The sequence below is a fragment of the Solanum dulcamara genome, chromosome 8, assembly GCF_947179165.1.
Source record: "Solanum dulcamara chromosome 8, daSolDulc1.2, whole genome shotgun sequence".
NCBI lineage: Eukaryota > Viridiplantae > Streptophyta > Magnoliopsida > Solanales > Solanaceae > Solanum > Solanum dulcamara.
The window spans coordinates 23,035,542-23,062,630 of record NC_077244.1 but is presented as its reverse complement, the minus strand read 5'-3'; positions in this window follow the sequence as shown (position 1 = coordinate 23,062,630).

Sequence of the window (27,089 nt, the reverse complement as noted above, 5' to 3'; positions counted from 1 at the left end):
TATATTTGGCTCCCTTCCAAACGCCAACTGTAATGGGGAAAATTCATGATAATTTGTTGGCCTTATGCGCACGTGCTACTGCATGCAAAATAGCATGCCCCATACTGAAATAGGAAGTTTTGTCCTCATTAGCAATGGTCTAGCTATCAATTGGAGGCATTTAATCAATGATTCTGCTAGACCATTTTGAGTATGTACATGAGCGACCGAATGCTCAACTTTTATTCTAACCGACATACAATAATCATTAAATGATTGAGATGTGAATTCACCAGCATTATCAAGACGAATTGTTTTTATTGTATAATCTGGAAATGGTGCTCTTAACCATATAATTTGAGCTAACAGTCTCGCAAAAGACATATTGCGAGTTGATAATAAGCACACATGTGACCATCTTGTAGATGCATCTATCAAGACCATATAATATTTAAATGATCCACATGAAGGGTGAATTGGCCCACATATATCACCCTGTATACGTTCCAGAAACGCAGGGGATTCAATCCCAACCTTAGTTGCTGATGGTTTGATAATCAGTTTTCCTTGAGAACAAGCAACATAAGAGAATTTCTTAGATTGAAGAATTTTCTGATTCTTCAAAGTGTGTCCATGTGAATTCTCAATAATTTTGCGCATCATATTATAATCGGGATGGCCCAACCGGTCATGCCAAATGATAAAATTATTAGAATCAGTAAACCTTTTGTTTACAATGGCATGTGATTCAACAGTACTAATATTTGTATGGTACAACCCAAAAGAAAATATAGGTAATTTTTCGTGCACAATTTTCTTCTCCATATTTATTGTAGTAATATAAAGGTATTCAATCTTTCCTTCATTTGCAGTCTCAATATGATAGCCATTTTGGCGAATAACCTTGAAACTTAACAAGTTTCTTTGAGATTTACTACAATATAATGCATTATCAATTACCAATATCGTTCCTCCAGGTAGTAATAAGCCTGCTTTTCCAGAGCCTTCAATTAATTTTGTACTACCAGATATTGTATTGACATAGGCCTTTTTCATAATCAAATGACAAAAATATTTCTTTTCTTTTAATATCGTATGAGTTGTGGCACCAAAATGCACATATCTCGACTATTCATCTTGAATCCAATTGAAGACTGATAAATTTATTTATCTTCATAAAATAAAAATGCATTGTAAGAAATAAAATAAGTAATAATTTTGCTAGAAAAACATAAGTCCCTTTTTTAAAAAGTTAAATTATGGTTATTTAGAATTTAAAAAATTATATGATTCAATTATGATGAATGTTACAATAATTTAGTTTATCGAATTATATACTTATTAACCTTAAATAAATATTATACGTAAGTATTAAAAATAAATATAAAATATTATAAAACATTAATATAATATTATTCATCATGTATAGATAATTTGTTTATTGACAAAAATAATACAATCATTATAAATTATTAATGTCTAAAATATCAACAAGAATAAACAATTAGTATAATGACATTAAATAAGGCGAATATTATTTTTAGTAACAATATGATATTAAGATTAAATAATAGCACACTAATAGTAATTAATTACAACATTGTAAAATAGCATAATGTAATAAACAATATACAATTATCATAAAACTGTGGCCTTGATTTTTTTTTCTTCAAATACATAAACGTAAAAATACAATAATTCGAAGTACATGACAACATATTGAAAAACATGAAATTAAACATCAATTAAGATCCTTAAAAAAATCTTCAACCTTCAAATGAGTAATATCATTGAGGTCATTAAAATCATCATCCCTTAAAGCCAGATTTGCTTCAATATTATCATTATTCAAAGGCCTTGCCTCAATATTATTTTCGAACGCCAAGTGTGACTCTATCCGAGCATTAGAACAAGAGGCACCACCTCTATTTGCCTTTCTTTTGAAAGAATTTTGATAAAGTCTTACAAAATGCTCAGGCGTCCGACATTCATTTTTCCAGTGGCCTTTCATACCACAACGATGACAGTTACTTATTGAAGGGCCATTTTGAGAACTGATATTGTTCTCCCTTTTATGTTGACCACCACCTCGACGATTATTAAATCGTCTTCTGTCATTGCCACGTCCACGCACATTATTGTGGCCATAATTTTTATTTTGTCTTCTTTCAGACTGGCCATGTGCCTTTACCATATTTACCTCCGGTAACGGAGCAGTTCCAGTGGGACGGGCTTCATGATTTTTCATTAAAAGGGCATTATGTTGTTCAGCCACCAGAAGGCATGATATCAATTCAGAATATTTTTTAAAAACCCTTTTCACGGTATTGTTGTTGTAATATTACATTAGAGGCATGAAAAGTAGATAGTGTCTTTTCTAACATGTCCTCATCATTTATAGTTTCCCCACATAATTTTAATTGGGAAGTTATTCTAAATACAATAGAATTATACTCAATTACGGTTTTAAAATCTTGAAACCGTAAATGCATCCACTCATAACGAGCCCTTGGCAATACCGTTGCCCTGAGGTGGTCATACCTCCCTTTTAAGTCTTTCCACAATTCAAGTGGATCTTTCACTGTCAAGTATTCCATTTTTAGGCTTTCATCTAGATGATGACGAAGGAAAATCATAGCCTTTGCTTTATCCTGACTTGATGCTGTATTTCCTTCAATTATAGCATCACCAAGACCCTTAGCGGTAAGGTGAATTTCAGCATCAAGTACCCATGACAAATAATTTTTACTAGAAATATCAAGTGCCACAAATTCCAATTTTGACAAGTTTGACATGATGAAAATTAATTTGAAAGTAACAAAGATAACTTAAAAATTAAATTTCTTTAGTAGATATACCTGATATAGAAGTTAATTTTCTGAAAAATTAGAGCTTCGTGCTGATAACGTGTTATCAATTAACTAACTTGACAATTTTATAAAGGAAGAAAAACAAGAGAATGTGTATATAGAAAGTATTAATAGAGAGAGTAGTAATATAGAGAGAGTAATAGTAATTCTCTTCTTTTATGTGTTTTGTGTGTTTTTACATTGAAGTTTAAGGCTATATTTATAGTCATATTTACAAGTGGAGGAAAATATTAGTGGGCAATTTATCCACTTAAAAAGTAAATGGACTATCCACCATTTTAAGTGGACAACCATTTTACTTGATTGATAATAAAAGGAGTATTCTTTTCCAATCTTTTAGGAAAAAATATTGACAATCCACCCCTTCCCTTTTTTTCTACTTCTCCACAAATCACTCTTTTAGTTATTAGACACCTCCTTTCCTTATCTCCCCACGTAATTCCACTTTCACATTACCTCTATTTTTATTTTTTTATTGAATTTGGAGTGTTTTATCATTTGATCCATACTCCTAAAAAAAATGAATATGGAACTCTCTCTCACTTTTTGTTGAATATGAATATGCAACTCTCTCTCTCTTTTTGCTATACCTCACTGTGGATCTCCATTGGTCTTCTTAGGATTATTTTAATTTGTGCTTTTTCACGTCCCCCCCCCCCCCCCCCAATCTGGTGTTTTTGTTTAAACAACAGTACGATAAATTCAACTACGAATTACTTATATTTAGCCTATAAATTTATTCCGTGTTGGAGACTTTTAGGAACATTTTTAAAAATAGAATTATTAAGTTTTATTTTGTCTTAAATCTTGATTTTTCATCTTTTGTTTTTGTTTGCAGACAAAGCTCAAGATATGTATCTTGAGAAAAAGAAGGAAGAACTATTTTACTGTGCAGTTTTTGTAAGTATCTTTTCTATTTATTTTTCATTTTTATATCAATTCTGCGACTAAATTTTGATAATAGATCATGTTTAAATCGTGATACCAACATTTACATATTAAAATTATATTTTTTTTCTTTTCACACAGGTGAATGAAAATCAAGAGTAAAGTTATTAGATAAGTGACCTTCATTAGTACATGAGCAGTAATATATATATATATTTTAATTTATGACCAACATTCATGTACTTTCATTAGCATAATACAACAAGTTTGGAATGAGATATCATCTCAATATTATTTTAGTTCTGGATCATATGATCACGGGTGACACTTTTTTGTTATTATCTTAAATGTTTTATTATCTTTTGTCCACTTTATATTATTATATGATGCATGTTAAGTTTAAAGAATAAATTCGACACTGACCATCAAGTTAATTTAATAATTTTTCAATTTACTTGTTGTAATTGAGAGTTTCCTTGTAACACTTTACATTGATGAATTATCTTATCTTTTCAAATATGAGAAAAATTGTCACCATTCATAAATTATCAAATTAACGAGAAACTAATGAAATATTAACATTTACAAATTTGAATGTCATCAAATGTTTGTTGTTTTAGTTGTTTTTAATTGTATGATCATGGATGAATTTTATTATTGTTTGATATATTTTATTATTTAATTTTTAATTTATGCAGCTCTAATTTAAAATATAGTACCAATATGAAATAATTAAATGTTATCAAATATTTGTGAATTAGTGACAAAAGATTTTATCATCAAAGGTAACTTTTGGCAACGACCAAAACATACTTTTCAAGACAAATATTTTTGTCACAAAATAATTAAATTTGTCAGAAGTTGACTATATTTAGTGACAAAATATATTTGTCCCGCAATACATTTAGTGACAAGATGATATATTAAACTACAAAATTATTAACCATTTTTATAATCATAAATTTGTCTCTAATTTATACAATTTAGGATGAAATAATTTTTTGTATATAAAAAGCATTCATTAGTGACGAAATTACATTTATTCAACAATGAAATACATATAATTTTAGAGACAATTGATGTCGTCACTGATTAAACTAAATAATTAGTGACAATGTAATTTTGTCGGTGATAATAACATTTTTAGTGATAAAATCACACAATCAACTACCAAAAAATTATACTTTTTATGACAAATATATTTGTCACAAATATTGACACATTTGGGGATGATTTTAGTTTTTGTAGTTAATAATATATTTTTAGCAACGACTCACTAAATCGCCTTTGTATACTTTTAGCGACCCACATTTAGGGACGATTGATTGACGAATTTTTTTTGTCACACGAGATCTTTAGTGATGAAATATGATTTATAAGTGACGAAATTATATATCCCTGATAAACAAATTTTTTTAGTGATTTCTTATCTTATTCAGTTATTTCACGTAGCTGCATGAGTTTTTCTTATATTATTATAAATGCTCATCTTTTTAAGCTTTCACATTTATATTTAGTATTCAACTCAATAGTCAGCCAGTCCAAGCATTTTCTTGGGACCAACAATGGTTTCTGAGTGCTGGTCATGCCTAGGATATAGACTTGGGGCATGAAAATTTTGGTGTCAGAGTATAAGGTTCAAGATTCCTAGGATGTCTATATAGTCGTGTCTAATAGAATCCTTCTTATCTATGTGAAGTGCGCCACACCTATAATAGGGAAGCTACAGGATATTAGGAATATCACCCTTTTTTCATACTCTAAATTCACACAATACAGTTTAACTCTATAATGTTCCTTCTAACTCATGCGTTCACGTATTTTCAAATCATGCCTTCAAACGTACCGTCAGTCAGAGAAACATCGCCAACACTGAGGTTCCCATTGGAACTAACTCAAGGACTATGCCTCCATATTCAAGAAATAAGACTAGGAATGGAGCTCATCTAACTGATCTGGGCAATAATATTGGTACTTAAGAGGTGCATGCTAGCACTACAAAGGGTTCCAGAGACATCAGCTCCCTAACCTCATCTCACTTCTGAAGATGATTTTAGAAGAGCTATTCAGATGCTTAAATAGTTGGTGGATTCATAGTGAGGCCTTCATGGCACTCCATTCACTTACTTTAGTCCATAAGAGTCGTCAACTGCAACAAGGATTAGGGATTTCCTAAGGATTAATTCACTGGTTTTCACAGGGTCCAAGGTATAAGAGGATCCTCAGAACTTCATTGATGAGATATAGAATATTCTCAAGGCTATACATGCTACAGAGACAGAGGATTTGAAGAACTTTTTTCTTATCAACTCAAAATATAGCTAACATTTGTTATAACTAGTGAGAGGAGAGTCGTGATAAAGACGTTGAACTAGCCGTATAGGGTGAATTTGAGGTTGCATTTTTGGAACACTTCTTTTCCCAAGGGATGAGGGAGACAAAGGTAGAAGAGTTTATGAATTTAAAATAGGAAGGGTTGATAGTGAAAGAGTACAGTCTCAAGTTCATTCAGCTATTCAGGTATGATTTGGAGATGGTTTTAAATGTGAGGTCCAAGATGAAGAAGTTTGTCTCTACTTTGGACAAACATGTGAAGAAGGAGTGGAAATATACATTCTTGATATCCGATATAGATATCTCCAAACTAATCATGTATGCTCATCAAGTTGAGAAAGATAAGAAAAAGGATACATAGGAATAATAAAACAAAAGGGCATAGTCGGTAGAACATGAACCCAGTCAGCAGAAAAATGATAAAGGTAATCGATCATTATTTTAGAAGAGGTCATTCATACATGCACCATCATTAGTGAGTTCACATGCACTGAGTAACATGAATGATCAGAGGCACGAGGGTAGTCAGATTTCAAAGCACAGGGTTATTAGTCGTAACATAGTATGACTTAAGGTTCTTCTCAGAATCCACCTTGTGGTAAGTGTGGTGGGTCCCATCTGGGGGAGTGTCGTGATGGCATAACTATTTGCTACATATTGGATAGATGGGTCAATTTTTGAAAATTTGTCTAATATAGAAGCTGAGTAATGGGGGAAATAAGGCCAGTCTTCATTATCGACTCCATCAAGCAGGGTTACCCAAGGGGTACAACTTCAGGGGCATGTGGAGGTTCAAATAATCTGTATGCTATGTCTAGTCTCCAAGATTAGGAGAACTCACCAGATGTCATCAATAATATGCTTAAAGTATTATCCATTAATGTTTATGCCATACTTGATCCAGGTGCAAACTTGTATTTTGTGACTCCCTATATAGCCATGAAGTTTGGGATTGATCCTGAACGCCTTCTAGACCCCTTCAGTGTTTCTGCTCTTGTTGGTGTGTCCATTCTTGATAAGGGAGTCTATATAGATTGCACCATATAAGTCTATCATAAAGACACCATAGCTGACTTAGCCGAGTTAGACATGGTGGACTTTGATGTTATTCTATGCATGGATTGGCTTTATGCTTGTTATACCTCAATTGATTTTAGAACTCGAGCAGTTAAGTTTCAGTTTTCAAATGAGTAAGTCTTAGAATGGAAGGGTAGTACAGAAGTACCTACGGGTCATTTCATCTCATACCTTAAGGCCAAAAAGTTAATCTCCAAGGGGTGTATCTGTCACATTCTCCGAGTTAGAGACTCTAGTGTTGATACATCATCCCTTTTATTTTTCATGATACACAACCTCTCTCTATTCCATCATATAGAATGGCTTTAGCCTAGTTGAAAGAGTTAAAAGAGCAGTTGAGAGATCTCCTGGATAAGGGTTTTATCAGATCGAGTGTCTCACCTTGGGGCGCTCATGTCCTATTTGTTCGAAAGAAAGATGGTTCCCTTAGAATATCTATCAACTATCGCCAATTGAACAAGGTCACCATAAAGAGCAAGTATCTTTGTTTGAGAATCAATGAGCTGTTCGGTGAACTTCATAGTATCACTTGTTTCTCTAAGACAGACCTTAGACTTGGCTATCATCAGTTGAAAGTGAGCAAAAGTGACATCCTGAAGACAGCTTTCAGAACCCATTATGGTCACCATGAGTTCCTTGTTATGTCCTTTGGTTTGAACACTCTTATAGCATTCATGGATCTTATGAATAGAGTATTTAAGCAGTATCTAGACATGTTTTTTATTATGTTCATCGGCAACATCTTGATCTATGCCAAAAATGAGGAGGAGAATGCCGACTATCTCAGAATTGTCTTCCAAACTCTCAAGGACATGATTTATATGCTATGTTTTATAAGTGTGAGTTTTGGCTAGCATTCGTGGCATTCTTAGGCCATATTGTATCCTATCACAACCCGACCTAGGGCCTATTCATAACACGACTGTCGAAATCTCGAAGGGCTCCAACTAAGCATCGTGTACATATCATAAGCATAAATAAGGTAAAGTAAAAGCGGAAACATTATAAGAGAGTCTAAACCATGAATAGTGAATGAAGAAAGTAACCTGACAACATAAACTCGAAACATTTATCAAACTACATGTCTCTACTCATGAACATGGGCGGGGGCTAAGACATGTCCCTAGCACACCCTCAATATGCAACGTAACAAAATTGTTTGAAAATAATAACCAACTTGATGACTAGTCTCCAATAAATGAGGACTCACCACAAACACCACCGGATAAAAAAGCTTAACTAGCTATGTGGATGAATATGATCTTCAACCTCAACCCCTACATTATGAGACAATGTACACAAAAAGTATGCATTAGTACATTGAAATGTACTAAGTCTGAGGGCATGACATATAACTAAATCATGGGATGCAATGGTCAAGTAAAACACATGATAAGATGAGATAAGTAAAGTCATGAGAAAATCATAATAACCAAAGCATTTAAAAAGCATAATTTAAATCATGTGACATAAATAAGAGATCATACATATGTGGGATAGGAACCATAACCGATAATAAGATCATGCAAACTATAACATGGAGTCCTGTTGTCTCCCCATACAACGAAGAAAATGGGAGTCTACTTACTAAGGTAGACTCTACCCCGCTAGGCGGGACATACATACGCTATATGTGGATCCAATAGCAAGGCCATGAAGGCAACCTACGGTGGCATATAGTTTAAGAGACATGAGGTTGCTACTAGGGATTTTGGTAGGGCCCCCACCTCAAGTACAGTCGGTGCTTAGTCAAATCCCATGGAATACATACATAGCATAGAAATCATAATGACATACATCATAGTCATGATCATATGTTTGAAATCATAGAATAGCTTATTTTTATAACATAAGTGCAATGCGGGTATTATCCTTCCACATTACAAATCATACATACATAGTTCATATCATTAGGCCTTAAGGAACCACATTGGGACCTAAGTCACCTTTTCCATAATTTGCATGAAAATCATAGTTTGAAACATGCCTATAGTCTATGATCATAATTGAAATATATAATCATAATTCATATTTGAAAATTTGGGTAAAATGTGAATACATGATCAATTGACTTGAAAATTATGAAACTAACTTGAAAACATGCATGATCATATACTTTCTATCCGCCCATACATAATTCATAAAGATAATATCATTCAAAAGTATAATTAAAAATACTTGTAATTAATATCACGAACCCTAGAGATCAATACAGGAGAATTCATGCAAAAAACTCTTTAATTCAATGCAATAACCATCAATTTTCATTAAAATAGGCTCATAACCATTATTTAAATCATAATTCATGTAATTGGAATAGAGATCATAAAACCCATAAAATACCATACTTTAATTTGGTAGAAAATTTAAGAATTTGATTGGCTTCATGGATGCAAGAATTCATGAATCAATACGCACATACCTTAAGTGAGAAGACCAAATAATTTAGAAGAACTTGAGAGTTTTGATAGAAAGCTTGAGTGAATTTCTTTGAAGTCTTCAATGGAGTCCTTGAGAGTCTTTTGTAGAGACAGAAATATTTGAGTAGGTGAATTGTAGAAAAATAAAAAGAATTTGAGGTTTATGGTAGTTTATAGAGTAGAATTAGGCCCTAAAAATGTTCAGGTTCATTATCTATCAATTAGGGGAAAATATAAAGTACCCTCACTTAAAAATTGAATACGGACAAAAACCATGGCATAGGTTCGCGATGCGGAGGTGTTCCCTAATAGGCCAATTTTGAGAGAATGAGATTTTGGCCAGATTTTGACTCGGGGAAAAACTTCATTGAATGGGAGCAATTCCACAATGCAGAGATGCCGCGCACTTCACTATTTTGTGAAGTTTGTTGAAAAATCTATCTTTCGATATACGGGTCCTAAAAACCACCAAGACTATTTTTCTGCAAGTTTTGACCTCCTAATCGATATTTTGGAGTCGGATTTGCCAAAAAGATTAAGGATAATGCATTATGTGAGTGTCCTGTTCCCAAGGCATTTTTAAGACACTTGTGAGTATTTTGAGGAATGTTACATAGCTGGAGAAACTATTTGAGCTGATTCAGAGAAGATTGAGGCAAGAAAGAATTATTCCAGACCCATATCCCTAACTGACATAAGGAGTTTCTTGGGTTTGGATGGATTCTATAGAAGGTTTGTGAAAGGATTCTTGTTCTATTTCATCTCCATTGACTAAGTTTAGCCAATAGAAGACTAAATTTCAATGGTCTAAAGCTTGTGAGAAAAACTTTGAGAAATTAAAAACTAGATTGACTACTGCTCCATTGTTGACCTTACCAGAGGTTACATAGGTTTTTTTATTACGATGCATCCAGAGTTGGACTTGGTTGTGTTCTGATGTATAAAGGTAATGTTATAGCTTATGCCTCTACACAACTTAAAATCCAAGAGAAAAATTACTCGACCCATGATCTCGAGTTGGAGAAAATGGTATTTGTTGTGAGGATATGACATTACTATCATATGGCATGCATATGGATGTGTTTACTGACCACAAAAGTATTCATTGCATCTCTAGTCAGAAAAAGCTAAACATGAGACAAAGGAGATGACTTGAGTTGCTCAAGAAATATGATATGAGCATTCTCTACCATCTAGAAAAGGATAATTTAGTTATTGATGCTCTTAGAAGGTTATTCATGGGGAGTACCACTCATGTTGAGGAAGAAAGAAAGAGTTGGCTAAGGAAATGCATATATTTGCACGTTTGGCAGTTTGCCTTGAGGACTTGGATAAAGGTGGTGTTACTATATAGAATGAGGATGAATCCTCTCAAGTAGTGGGAGTGAAGAAAAAGCAAGACAAGGACCCTATTATGATTCAGTTGAAGGAAGATGTTCATAAACAAAAGAAGATGACATTTGAATAAGGGGAGATTTTGAATGTTGATGGTCTCCAAGATAGGGTAATGGTAGAGGCCTACACTTCTAGGTATTCGATTAATCCAGGCTCTATCAAAATGTATTGTTAGTTTAGAGAAGTCTACTGGTGGAGTGGCATGATGAGAGAATATAGACTTCGTTTCTAAGTACACAAATTGTCAGTAAATCAAAGTGGAGCATCAAAAGTCATGTGGTGTGGCTCAGAATATAGAACCTTTAGAGTGGAAATAAGATGATCAACATGGATTTCATTATAGGTTTACCGTGATCTCACCAACCACATGATTTGATTTTGGTGATCGTACATTGGATGAATAATTCATCCCACTTCTTACCAGTTAAGAATATAGATTCAACAAAGAAATATACCAGATTATACATCTACCAGATAGTTAGACTTCATGGAGTTTCTGTGTCCATCATTTAAGATAAGGGTGCTCAATTTACTGCCAGTTTTGAAAGTCATTTCAGAAAGGTTTGGGTTTGAAGATGAACCTAAGTACCGCATTTGACCCACAGTCAGATGATAGGAAGAGCATACAATTTAGACTCAAGAGGACATATTGAGAGCTTGTGCTATTTATTTCAAAGGAAATTGGAATGACCATTTGCCTCTTATAGAGATTGCGTATAATAATAGTTCTCACTCAAGTATTCAGGTGGCTCCTTATGAGGCTCTGTATGGGCAAAAATGTAGATCAATAATTGGTTGGTTTGAAGTTAGTGAAGCTAAGTTGATAGGGCCAAACTTGGTTCAACAATCTATAGATAAGGTGAAGATCATACAAGAGAGGTTAAAAATCGTGCAAAGTCTTCAAAAGTCCTATACTGATGTTAGGCAAAGAGAATTAGTGTTTGAAATAAATGATTGAATATATTTGAAGGTTTTGCCCATGAAGGGTGTCACGAGATTTGGAAATAAAGAAAAGCTTATATCCTGTTACATTGGTCCCTACCGAATTTCAAAGAGAGTTGGTAATGTTGCTTATGAGTTAGAGTTACTATCAGAGTTAGCGGCTGTCCATCCAGTGTTTTACATTTCTACGCTTAAGAAGTACTTAGGTGAACACTCATTGTGACCACATAAATCATTGGTGTGAAGGATAAATTCTCCTATGAGGATATTCCAGTTTGGATTCTTGATTGCTAGGTTCGTAAGTTGAAGAGCAAATAGGTTGCATTAGTCAAAGTTTTATGGAGGAATCATTTTGTAGAAGAGGCTACATAGGAATCTAAGAAGAGATGAAAGCATGACACCCTCATCTATTCATTCCTTCTAGTGTTGATGTTGAAAGTAATACTACTTCCCCCAATTCAGATTCAGAGTCTATTTATGTGTTTACGTGTTTTAGTTTCTGCATTGCATTCATGCCTTGTGTAATTTCCTAGCTTGGTCATCATTCAAGGATAAATGATCCTGAGGAGGAGATATTGTAACACCCTAAACTATTTTAGTTCAGACCAGATTAGAAAAATCCCAGAAAAAACTTGAAATTTTTCTGAAGTTTGTTTTTGCGGAAACCATCTACTGCTCGTAAAAGTAACTGCAGATAGTTGCTGGGCTTGTTTAATTTTACTCTTGAAAATTGAATGTCGAGTTAGATTTTCATGAACCATTCTACGACCTATAGAAGTATTTATAGACCGTAGATGTCTTCGTGAAAGTAAATTCCAAAATCCCTACTCTCTGTACTTTTGTTATGATTCCTTAGTATGATTTGTATAAGGGTTTACGAACCATAGAAAGTACCATAAACCCAAAGCAGTGAAACTGAGTATTGGTACTTTTTCCACAAGCTCAGTCTATGACCCGTAGAAGGGTTTACGATCCATAAAAGTTTCCATAAACCCAAACTTTAGAGGACCCCAAATTTCCAATCAATTTCTACGACCGACTTAGATGATCTGTAAAAGATTCTACTGATCATAAAAGAGCCCATATGCGGCCTTTATCAGATTTTACTAAGGGTTAATTCCTTTTTTCCCACCCTTTCCAATTCTAAGATTCTACATTTTGGGATAAATAGGGTATTTATCAATTTAGTTTGACCCTAATACTCCCATAATCATTCCGAAAACTTAGAACAAGGATTCAAGAGGAGAAAAGTTTGGGTTTGGATCATTCTCTTCAAGTTCTTGAAAAATCTAGCTCTTTCAAGTATGTAAGTATACTCATAGTGTTGGACTGAGTTCATCCTCATGCCTACATCTAAATTCAGTTAGTAAGAGTTTAACCTAGGGTTTTAACCCATGTTTTTCTTGAATTTTGAGTTCTTTCATTACTTCTTATTGTTGAATTATGATGCGTATCACTATAGTTATAGTTTTTTTTATGTATTCCTTATTCTCTATTGTGTTCATGCCTAATATTTCACATGAATCCTTTTTAGCTAAGAATTGTTTGAAGATCTTACATTGCTATACATATAATGCATTATTTTCAGTTAAAGTAAAGTTCAAGTATTTCTAAGCTATTAGTTGAAGAAGTGTTTTAAGGGAACTTGAGTGTTTCAAATGCATTACTTTATTTTGGAAAGAGCATGACTCCTTTTAAATAAAGTACTATTAGTTTTGAGAAAAAAAGTTTAGTCATTTAATGTTTAGTTTAGACCAGTTTAAAGAAAGTATTTTGTGCATAGACTCCAACTATCTTATTTTCAATTTCCCTCAAAGTGGGACCTTTAAAAGTTATTGACCATAGTGTATATTTTTGGAGAAACATTGAACACCGATTGAGGTATGAATTAAGATAATTCAAACTCTATAACCTATGCCGCCAGCATAGATAGGATCTTGCCGTTGGTTCAGACGACTCCTTACTTGAGTCCCGAATATGGAAGTTTTAGATGGATCTATAAGTTCAGTATTATTGTCTTATACTCTACAAGGTATAAAATATCTCTAGCGATATGGGCTGGATGGTGTATCATCATGAGGCTCATAGTGATGGTTGTCGATTAGAAAAACTCCCCAAGAGGTAAAGTTATTATTTTCAGAATGTAAATTGCATTATCTCAAGTTGTGAACCTTTACATATTTTATTTTACATTCAAGCTTCACATTTCAGTCAAGATATTATTAATGTTTTATAATATCTCATCTATGAGAAAGATATAGTATGATATAATAAGGTGAATAATAAGCCATGGTGAATTCATTGATGGGTCAAGGGAGATTTTCATTAAGGGCATTATAGACATTTCCCTATTTTTAAGGGAGAATGAATCTAGACATCTTTGGGGCTAGATTCCTAATCTATTTAATCCCCAAATATCTTAATTCTCCTCATGTAACATTCCTCAGAATGCTCACAAGTGCCTTAAGAATGCCTTGGAAATAGGCCACTCACGTAATGCGTTATCCTTAATCTTTTTGGCAAATTCGAGTTCAAAATATCGATCATGGGATAAAAATCGGCGAAACAATGGTCTCGGTGGATTTTTAGGACCTGTATATCAAAAGATAGATTTTTCGAAGAAACTGCACAAAAAAGTAAAGTCCGCGCCAAGTTCATATCGCAGACCTGAAGATGGTTTTTGTTTGAATTTAGTTTCTTTAAGTAAGGGCACTTTAAACTTTTTTCCCTAATTGTTAGTTAATGAACCTAGACATTTTTAGGACCTAATTAATCTCTATAAATTAACCTAAATCTCTAATTCTATTCACTCTTCTATAATTCACCTACTCAAATATTTTTCTCTCTACAAAAGACTCTCAAGGACTCCATTGAAGACTTCAAATATATTCACTCAAGCTATCCATCAAAACTCCCAAGTTCTTCCAAATTATTTGGTTTTCTCACTTAAGGTATGTGGGTATTGATTCATGAATTCTTTCATCCATGAAGCCCAATCAAATTCTCAAGTTTTCTATCAAATTAAAGTATGGTATTTTATGAGTTTTATGATCTCCAATTCAATTGCATAAATTATGATTCAAATTATGATTATGAGTCTATTTTGATATAAGTTAATGGTTATTGCATTGAATTGAAGAGTGTTTTTCATGAATTTTCCTACATTGATCTGTAGGGTTCATGATATTAATTATGAGTATTTTTAATTATACTTTCCAATGATATTCTCTTTATGAATTATGCATGGGCTGATAGAAAGTATATAATCATGCATATTTTAAAGTCAATTTCATAATTTTCAAGTCAATTTTTCATGCATTCATGTTTTACCCAAATTTCCAAGTATGAATTATGATTATGTATTTCAATTATGAATATAGACTATAAGTATATTTTGAATTATGATTTTTATGCAAATTATAGAAAGGGTGACTTAGGGTCCAATGTGGTTCCTTAAGGCCTAATGATATGAACTATGTATGTATGATTTGTAATGTAGAAGAACAATACCCGCATTGCACTTATGTTATAAAAATAAGCTACTCTATATTTTCAAACCTATGATCATGACTATGATATATGTCATTTATGATTTCTATTCTCTATCTATATTTTATGGAATTTGACTTAGCATCAAGTGTCCTTGAAGTTGGGGCCCTACAAAAAGCCCTAGTAGCAACCTCATGTTTCTTGAACTATGTGCCACCGTAGGAACAAAAGGATTAGAGGAGAATACCAAAATCTATAAGAAGTGATTATCCGAAATATCAAGGCTTGAAGGTGAGTACTCTAGTCCAAGAACTAGGGGTGAGTACCCAGTTCACATAACCGCTTAGTAGATCCACTTTGGCATGTAGAGTCTATATTGGCAAGTAGATTCTCCTTTTTGTTCATTGTATGGGGAGACAACGGGATTCCATGTTATAGCTCGCATGGTCTTATTGTCGATTATGGTTCTTATCCCACATATATATGATCTCTTAGGTATGCTATGATTGAAATTATATTTTTTTAAATACTTTGGTCTATATGATTTTCTCATGACACTACTTATCTCATCTTATCATGTGTTTTACTTGATCATTGCATCTCATGAATTATGTTGCATGTCATTCCCTCATACTTAGTACATTCCAATATAGTAATGCATACTTTTTCCCTACACCCATACTCATAAGTAGAGACATCTAGTTGGACAAATATTTTGAGTCTATATTGGCATGTGACATTCTTCATTTACTATTCATAGTTTAGACTCCTTTGTGATGCTTTCTATTTTACTTTACCGTATGTATTCTTATGATATGTACAAGAGGCTTGGTTGGAGCCCTTCGGGGTTTCGATCACCGTGTTACGATTAGGCCGTAGTTCAGATCGTGACAAACTTGACATCAGAGAATAAGGTTCAAGTGTCCTAGGGTGTCCAATATGCTGCATCACGTAGAGTCTTATTTAATGGGTGTGAAGCGTGCACACTTATGAGTAGGAGGCTATGAGGCATCTTAGAAAATTCTCGCTTCTTTCATGATCTATATCCTGCAATAAAGTGGTACTCTAAGACCTTTCCTCCTGACGATTGTTCTTTGTGATTTTCAGAAAAATGGCTCTAAGAAGACCACCGTCGCCAAGGAGAAACAATGCTAATGAAGCCCAAGCTCCCCCAGCTCCTCAAGATAATGGTCCGCTACCAGACTAAGTGACTAATGCAGAGTTACAAACCGCCATTACTATGCTAGCCTAAGTAGTGACCAAGCAAGGGGTTTTGGCTTCTCTTAATGTTCCTACTCTGGCCTCAAGAGTAAGGGACTTTACACAAATGAATCCTCCGGATTTTCATGGCTCAAAAGTTGATGAGGATCCTCAAGATTTCATTTATGAGGCCTACAAGATAGTGAGAATTATAGGAGTGACTTTAGAAAAAAAGCGGAGTTGGAGGCCTACCAACTCAAGGGTGTTTCTCAAGTGTGGTACAACCAATGGAAGGGTGAAAGAATGAGTGAGGGTCCTATAGATTGGGGAAGTTTTAAGGGTGCATTTCTTGATCGTTTCTTTCCTTTAGAGTTGAGGGTATGAGTCATCAAAAGGGCTACGAGTAATCAACTTGACTCGTAGACCCTCCATTATACTTGGACAACCTTCCCTCCTCAGTACCATCCATATGATCCACTCCTACGACTCGTAAAAGTGCCTACAACTCGTAGGTCAAGTCTAGATTTGAGGACCGTCCAATTTTCTTGAAATCTTCCCTTATTTCAACTTTTCAACTTTCAGGGTCTTACACGTAGGAACTTAAATGGTCCTTAGGTTAAACTCGTAGATCAAACCCATATTAGTCATTTTCCCCAACTCCTCAGGGCCAACTTACTACACCTTTCTACGGGTCGTTGATGGGCTCTAACAAACCTGCACCAGAAGAATTTTCTACAACATTTCTTTCCATTTTGACCTTTCAAATTCTAGGATCTTACAATGTGTAAGGTTATCATAGTAACATATTAAGTTATTTCTTGCACCCTTTATCTATAGTTTCAGTTAGTAAATCAAAGCTAAGATTTTCACCCAACATCCATGATTTTTGAATTTTTGAATTTCGAATGTGCATAGTGTTGATGCCATTATTGAAATTACTATACTATATCTTGTTTATGATCCTTGAATGATTTAGGGTTTATTTTATTCTACAGCATGACCCCTTTCTTAACTAGAGTTATTTGAAACCTTTGTTATAGTATTTCATATGCCTTGTTTACATAAGTGTTTCAATATTTTCAAGTATTTCATGAAAGTATATTTTGCTTCTAGTGCATTATTTAAAAAGAGTTTCAAGAAATTATATTTTTGCATCAAGATGCATATTTTTCAAAAAAAAGTATAATCAGTTTATTAATGAAAGTATGTTCATCTTTAAATAAAGAACATCTAAGATTTGAGAAAGCATAGTTAGATTTTCAGAAAAACATAGTCTAGTTCTTAAAGTTCAGTTCAGTTTAGTTCGAAAGAAGTATTATTGAGCATTGCCACAAAGTATTAGATTTTTAGTTTTTACACTAATAGGGACACTTCACCTAATGTTGTACATATTTAAAATTATTGTTCATAGTACATGTTTTTAAGTAGTATTGAGAACCAAGTTGGGTGAGGGTTCAGATAATCCAAACCCTAGAACTATGCTACTAGTGTAGGATTTGAATGTGCTGCTGATTCGAGTGACTTATCAGAAATCCGTTAGTTTATTTTGTCATTTACCCTAACAAGGTAATGGCTCTAGTAATATGGGAAAGACGTTTTATCATCATGATGCTCAAAGTAATAGTTGTCGCTTAGAGAAACTCCTCAAGTACATATGCATCTATTCAGTTGACCTTGTTTTAGTTTATATTTAGAGTTACTCATTTCAGCTTAGTATGTTTGATTTTAAATAGTTTTTTTGCAACTAATTTACATCCCATATATTTTATGTACTGATGCCATTTGATGCTGCATAATTTAATAACACACATTCAGGTTTTCACAACACTTAATGCATCCTTAGGACCATTTTCATCCAACTTCGGTGTGACCTCCTTGCCTTTTGAGGGCCTAATTTATCTTGAGTATTAGTAGTTTGTATATGTTATTAGTAGAGTATTCAAGTATCTTGGTGTCTTTTCCTGATAACCTTTCTTCAATATGTTAGAGGCTTCATAGACAAGTCAGTCGAGTTATAAGTTTCAATATTGTTTTACAAACATATATATATTATTCAATCTTTCAAATATTTAAATAAAGTATTTGAGTTTGTTTCTAAAGTTACTGCATTCACATCTTATAAAAGCTTCCACATATGTGTTATTAGCTTTGGTACAGTAGTATGCCAGGTCAAAGGTTCGTTTGGCTCCATCAATAGTTCTGAGTGCCAGCTATGCCCAGGGTGGGTGTAGGCTCAGGGTGTTACAAACTTGATATCAGAGTACAAAATTTAAGTTTCTTAGGAAGTCTATAAATCCATATTAGTAGGATCTTGTTTATGGTTTTGAGGGCCCGACTTCTATAAAGTAGGGACTACTAAAATTTAAGAAAATTTTTCCCTTCTTTCATACTCTAGATCGTACAATAGAATTATTCCCTAAGGAACTTATGTAGATTCGTTTATCACTCCAATTCCTCCGAATATGCCTCATCTTCGAGGTGGTAGAAATAGTAGAGCACAGATCCTTATTAAAGAGGTACTCTAAGATAAATCCATTGTAAAGTGAAGAGATTGCACAAGGATTTAAGAGGAGTCCAATAGTGCATTTAACCTTATTTGATATGATAAATGCACCCTTATTCATATGAATTGTGTCTTTGAGCCAAAACACGATGTGCTCTCAGATTACTTTTTCTAAACCTTGGTATATATGATATCTTTAAAGAGGGAAAGTGTTTTAGAGATGCTTGGATAGAGTTGTCAATCAAAAGATATTATGATTTACGATGTTATGATTCATTAGTAGTAGAATTTCCTATAGTTAGAAAACGTATTTAGAAGTGTGGTAAACTGAAAAAGCGGAGATAATGATTGAGTAAAGTATGTAGTTGCAGTGATGTACCTAGTAAGTCAGTAATGAGGTTATACGCACTTATGTGTTGTCTAAAGACTAATAAGTTTTTTTTAGAGATTTCATGGTGATTTGTAGAGAAAGATTTATTGGTTATGATGAGTTAGAATATACTTGAACTAGGAAAGGATTTTATGATGATATGCCATTGTGTTAGTAAAGATCAAGTATAAGTTTGAAATAGAAGGACAAAATAGTCAGGAGTTGATAGATCTAGGTTATACCTTTGAGATTTTTATGGGGGAGACCATGATATTTACAAGGTTGTAAATCTAATTAGGCAAGGGATGTGTAATGAAGGGTACTTAACGCTGACATTGTGAAAGAAAAAGTGTTGATAGACTATGAGATAAAGATCAACTATTTTCTCATGAGGCTTTATTGGACTAACATTTATTGATTTTCCCTAATAGTTGTAAGTTAGTGTAGTATGTGAGAAGTTGTATTGCTATCCATGTCTAATTCTAGTCACCAATCTTGAATTTTGATGATCACCGTGATAAAAAAAATGGCATTATGAGGGTGATAATGTTAGTTTTGAGATTTGATCTAGTAGGCTTGACATATCATATGCGAGAAATTAAGATGTTAACCTGCAACGAGTGTGATGGTACATGTGTGGTATATGTGACCCCTAGATTAATATAATGAATTGTGGCTTAAGTTATTAGGTAAAGAGGAGCCTTAAATATGTACCCAAGATAGTATAATATATAGTCCTATGAGGCTCTAAGATTAGAATTTGATATGTATACCTAGTTAGCATCCTTGAGCACCCAATGTAGAGTAGGTTGATGTAAGCATTATATAGTTCCAATAATAATTGAGCCGAAGGGGTTATAGATAGATGATGATGAACCTCTGAATATAGTTTGAGTTTTCTTCAATTAGGTAGATATGAACTTAGAAAAGGAGGGTTAGCAGGTTAATAAGAAGAGGTTAAATTATTAAGAGTTAGAGAAAGTGGCTATACACGTTAATAAGAGTAGTGATTATAGGGATATGACTATAGAGGAAGGAGAAAGCTAAGAAAGGTATCTTAGAAATACGACATAGAAAGAATTTTAGTAGCTACAAATATGGTTCATCAAGGAGAGTTTAAAGTAATGAGATTAGCATTGACCAATTATTAAAGTGAAGTGAATACAGCTTAGTTAGAAAAAATGGAATAGGTCCACAAGCTTATGATATTAGTTTCTAACCTAATGGGGCTATTATAGGGTAAGAATCAAGTTAGGTCTTATAAAATCAGACAGTGATACATTCGAAAAGAGTTATGATGAGATAACAATCCATTTCTACTTTAGTGTATTCCTCAAATGTCAATTGTTAGGACAACGTACTTATGTCTCGCACAATAATGTAATTCCCATGACCCATGTTCATTCTCTTCTTATTGATTCATGTCCATGATTAGTTCCTAGAACTAGAAGCAATAATTTCAGCACATCGACCTTAATATTACCTCATGAAGTTATGTATACCTATTTTATGATATGCACCTCTTCATATATGTACTCGTGTTTAACAATATGCTTCTTCTCTTGAATTCATGATAAACCTTAAATGGATAGTGAAATTCATGCTACGTCACACATGTTCTCCAATCAGATTTCTTGAACAATTTGTGCTTATGATCTTTTTGATCTAAGCCCTCAAAGTCCTTCAGTTTTGATAGCGGTGTTGATAGAAGTTGAGTGTCAATTTCAGTAAGAGGGTAGATGGACCTTATTATGAATATCATAGTATTTTTATCCCATGTAAGGCTTTAAGTGTGGAGGAAGACCAAAATGAGGCTTGGAAATGCAGCAGCGAAATGAGAATATTTGTTTTGTTTGTTGTAGAAAACTATGAAAGTTTAGTTGGTAGACATGATAGAAAGCATGAAATTCTTAGAAGAATTGGTTACGTAGAAGCCCATGAAGTGGTTATAATAATAGTCTTGAATATAGTGTGGATACATATGGATGAATTAATTAGCCTGGGGGTTGTTGATTAAGGTGGTAAGAAGAAGTAATATTCTTGGAATGACAGCCTCTACAGAGGTATAGAATATGAACCCCATAGTTTAGACTAGTATGATCATCTTATGTGTATGACTTTATGACTTTGAATTAGGCTTGAAAAGGGTGAGGGCATGCAGTTAGACTCACACTCACTTTATGACTTTGAATTAGGCTTAAATAAGGTAAGGGAATGCATTTAGACTCACACTTTGGTAGGAGTAGTCACATGTACCCTTGTGGGAGATCTAAATTGCAACTTATGAAGTGTAGTAGTCAAAAGGAGGAGCGTAGTTGAGGAGTGTTACTAAGCTTAAAACCTATCAGTTTAACATTTAAGGAATAATTATAATGGTTCAACCCGTTAGTGATATTGCCCGCTTTGGGCCTAGACTCACACGACTTTAAAATATGGCACTAGTGGGTAAGGCCAACTTACTTATATACCCAATAACTCTCTTATGTTTTAACGATGTGGACTTCTTATCCTAAGTAGGGGTGTCACAAACACTGTCATGGCCTGAGCTACACCCTAGATGTGACCTAGAGAATAAGATTCCGAAAGATCCTAAACAAGCCTCTTGATATAAGCATGACACTAAGATAAAGTAACATAAACAAGTAATTCGAAAAGTGGAAGGTAAGTCTCAAATTAGCAATGCCAACATAATAAGAATATGGGTATAACAACTGAAAATGCAAAATCATACTAAGTCTGACAAAAAGCCTTTACTATCATAAATGTGGCATAGGACAAGCCCTAGCTCACGAAATAAGCTGAAACTGAAAGAAGTATGAAATGAAGACATAAGAGAACTCATAATATGTCCATGCCTATGAACCATGAGGACTCACCAAAATCGCACAACGCTGATAAGATCTAATACTAACGGCGGGCGTGAGATGGAGCATTGTGACCTATATTATAAAACAATATAGATAAAAGAAGTATGAAGACCTGCCATAGTAGGATTTAACCCTCTATAGCAGCTTTCATGGAGACAGAAACTTAGAATTCTTTCACGCTAAAATAACCATTTCACGCTAAGTTCGATATTGGGAGCTTTACTTATCTGAATCCACTTCCAAAAAGCCTACGGATTCCATAACGCCTTAGCTATCATAAAATCAAACCCAAGAGTAGAAATTAACCCTAATTCCTAGATTTCCCTAGACCTTACCTCGCTCAAATCTCGTCTAAGACTGCTTAGCCTTAAATATCCAAGTTACTACACACAAACAAATTTTGACCCAATTATTTCACTATTAATTTGCCCATAACGACTGAAATGAATCATTAACCTTTTGTGAAATGATCCATCGATTTCTCACTCTAACATCTTTCTAAGCCAAACACTCTCTAGAAAGGGCAATCTAGTCCTAAAATGAAAATGCCGGTGGATCCACCACCGGATGTCGGAAAATTTCGAAAGGAAGACAGGATGAAAGATCTTGTTGATACGAATCTAATGCAAGTTACTACATTCCAAAATTCCAACTGCAGCTCATCCAATTTGCAAAATTCTAAAGCGGTGAATGTTCATATTACTGAGGAAGAACTGCAGCGTGCCCAAAAAATCATTCTTTTGCACAATTCAGGATTGATTCGATTACAAAGGAATGCATAATCGAATTCAACAACACAAGGGCCAGATGTGGTCCAAAAATCTCAGAATTTCATTGCACCTTTTGACAGCACTCAGCAAAAGATTTCTCCAAGCAGCGCCGCACACACGCAGGAACTGCGCCATTAAATTCGAGCAGATTCCGGCAATGATCGTGATGGCGCAGTAGCAGGGGATTGCTCTCCATGCCAATATGAATCGTTGGGTATAAGTTTCGCCGGAGGAACCATCACCGGCGAACAAAGTGATGGAGGCACCGGAGCTCCGGAGACTCAAATCGAACAAGATGAATGCCAATATGTTCTAAAAGATGTTGCGCATCTTCCCACCCATGAGCGCCATCTCAGTTCCTCACCAAAAGCTTTGAATACCTCTAGGAATACTGACAGTAGAGTTCTCACCGGAGCTCCGACGACTTTTCCGGCACAACACCAACACCAAAAGAACCACAATGTAGGTGCGCATCATCCTATCCAGGTAGGAAACTTCGAATCTTCCCCAAATTGCTCAATTTCAAAAAGTCGTCAACACTATTGTGGCGGTATCGGAGCTCCAGCGAACCAATTGACTGGAGACCAATATCAAAAGATTCAAGAGAATGATATGCAACTTCCAAGCTATAGGGAAAGCCTCGAATCATCCCCAATGAGTTCAAATTTAAAAAGTCGCCATGACACCAAACAAGTTGAACAACACAGTGAAATGGCTGATCAAGTGGTGGCTGTGGATTTTACTCATGAACAACATCAGCAGGAAAAGGAGGGAATTTATGTATTGAATAATATTGAGGAGTACACTCAGGTGCCAAAAGAAAGTTCAATGGTTAATTACACTGATCAGCAATGCAACAGTAACTTTCCAGATGCACCTCCAGGTAAGTCTTCTAACCATGTCAATCAACAAATATTAGATGATGCTGATCATAGTCACAATGTGACTCAAATGCATAGGGTCATTGTCAATCAAAATGAAACCAGTTTAACTGATAATGCTTTGAAAAATAAGGCTCCTACTGTTCTAAAAAATAAGCATTTGGCTGTGTCCAAGAACCTGCAAAGTGGTACTGCCACTGTTGTTGATAATTTTATGCAAAGGATAGATGGTAATACTATGAATTGTGAAGGCAATATGTTGAAAGCCATGGGAGCTCAGTTGCATCCTACTGCAAATGAGCACCATGGTACTGCTGCTACTAACCTTATGCAGGTTCCAGTTCATCTTGTTGATCCTGATGATCTTGTAGATAAGCACAATGAGCAGGGGAACACATCCAATGGACATGTGTATACAAACAAACATTCTGCACAAGTGTCTAAGGATCCCAATGTGAACCATCAAAATGTCCAAAGACCTTATATCCCTAAAAACAACCCCATGAGAGTGTCAAACAACTTTGGAAGGCATAACTCCAATAATATAGCTGCTGCTAACATTAGAAACAAGCCTAGCCACACCAATCCTAACCAGACTATCACTCAAAATAAGCCTCCTAGTACTAATTTACCCACCCCTCCTAACCCTGTCATCCCTCACACTTTAGCTACCAAGTTGAGAGCTTAAGAGGCTATGAAAGCTAATGATATTGATATTACCCCTCCTAAAATCACAACAAAATAAGGATATCCTGCTGTGGTATTTACAAAAGAAGATTTCATGGTGAATCTAGCCTCTGACTGTAAGTATACTCTAGTAGGTAAATTTACCAACACCATGCCAAAAATGGAAATCATCAGAAAGGAATTCATCCTTCAAACTAAACTTAGAGGAGGAGTGAAACTTACTCACTTTAATGCTAGACACCTTTACATAGACTTGGACAATGAGTATGATCACTCTACTATATGGTCCAAAGGAAAAATATATATAAATGGGCAGCTTATGAGACTCCAACTATGGACTCCCACTTTCAAGCCAGAAGAAGAAACCCCTCTAGTTCCCATATAGGCTATATTACCAGAACTATCTTGGCACTGCTATAGACTTAAAGTAGTAACCCCTTTACTGTCTCCAATTGGAAAGGTCTTGTTCTTGGACTTGGCCACTTACAAGAAAACAAGGGGTAGTGTAGCCAAAGTCAAAATCCAAATTGATCTAACCAAACAAAGACCCCAACACATTTGGATGGGCTTTGATGAAGATGAAAATGGAGATGGCAGGTGGCAATCCATTCAATATGAGGGAGTGCCAGACTACTGTCCTTACTACAAACATCAAGGTCACACCATACATGCTTGTACTGTTAAAAGAAGAGATGATGACAATAAGAAAAAGAATGAGCAAGAAAATGAGGCCAGAAACACAGACAAAACCATCACTGATAAGAGAAATGCCCTGCACCATGCTACTGATCAGCACAAGCAAACACAGCACCAGGAAGACCAACACATTAAGGAACAACAAAACACTAACAAGGCTAAAGCTGAAAAAAGAAATCAAGAGCATGCAGAATGGCAAACTCAAAAGAGAAGAGGCAAGAAAGATATTCAGCACAACCATGGTATCAGAACCACAGGAGCTCAAGCTAAAGGCAAATATGTTCCAGTACATCAGAACAATAATGGCCCAGGTAAGATTCTTACTTCTAATGTTACTTCTAACAATTATGCTGATCTTGTTCCACAAGATCAGCCCACTAACCATGTCCGGCAGAACCATGGACAACACCACCAACAACATACACAATAGCATAAAACACAAGGCTTCATGTTACTTGGGGAAAGTTCTGTACCTCTCCAATATAACACTAACAGCAACCATCAAAGGAAAAATCAGCAGCAAGCAGGTATGTTTCTAAATTCTAAATCTAATACTAGTAATATCCCAACTTGTAATGTTGACTCTGGAGTCCAGAGGCAACCCCCTCTCCCCACATTACATTGGATCCCAATCCCCATAACCCCATGCAGCAGGTAATACAGGAAAATGGAGCAAGTAAATCTGCAGACAAAGTCCCAGGTATTGACTTGATGCTCCCACAACCCCATGGCTCCCCCAATAATTTAAATGTATTAAACAATTTTATTGTGCTGGCTGAAGAAGTCTGTGGGGTTGAGGAAGGGGGAATACAGGAGAGAACTACTAATCTGCAGGAAGGGGCTACCAGGGGGAGGGAATCTCTATTGGTTGACCATAGAAAAGACTATAGATCCCCTGCAACCACTCCTCAGAATGCTAGCAATTTAAGAATACAAGAACAACAATTTGATTCCCAAGAAGAAGATGAGCTTAGAAGCAACAATCTCAATGATACAGTTCAGGGTAATGTGACTAATATTCAGGTCAACAAGGGTCAGAGGCAACAAACTGAGGTACTGGTTACTGAACAAAATATGGGAGAGGACCAAACTCCTAATATCAGTATGACAAATCACAGTACAGATGCGCAGATCCTCAATAACAAATCCACCTTATCTCTTAGCAAGAAGAAAAGGGATGCTATTAAAAAGAAGCTTATCAAGGAGATGCAAGCAGGGAAACCAAGTGTGAACTATGTTCTGGTTCCAGAACAATCAGGTATTCATGTGACCCCTCTGCAAACAGAAGATACATCTAATGAAATTTAGGCCACACCTCTCCAAATTCATAATTTATCCAATGAGAGGCAGGTGCTTAGTAAAGAAGACAGTTCAGAAGACTTGTCTGATGAATATAGGGTCACTCATTCTGAAGATGAGGAAGATCCTGACCAGTGGGAGGATGAACAACAGGAAAACCAACAGGAGGCATTCAGATCCACTATGACAGCCTTACTACAGAAGGAAAATCAACAAGAAAAGGAGAAGAATGAGCCACCATCCAAAAGTAAGCAGGAAAGGAAAAAGAGCAAACAAAGTTTCATCAGCAGTTTAGATAATGTTGCTTTCAAAAGCAACATCAACACAAGGTCTAAATCCCACAAATTATGATGATTAGTACACTTTGTTGGAATGCAAGGAGTATTGATACTCAAGGTGCCTTAGACAGACTACAAAGGTTG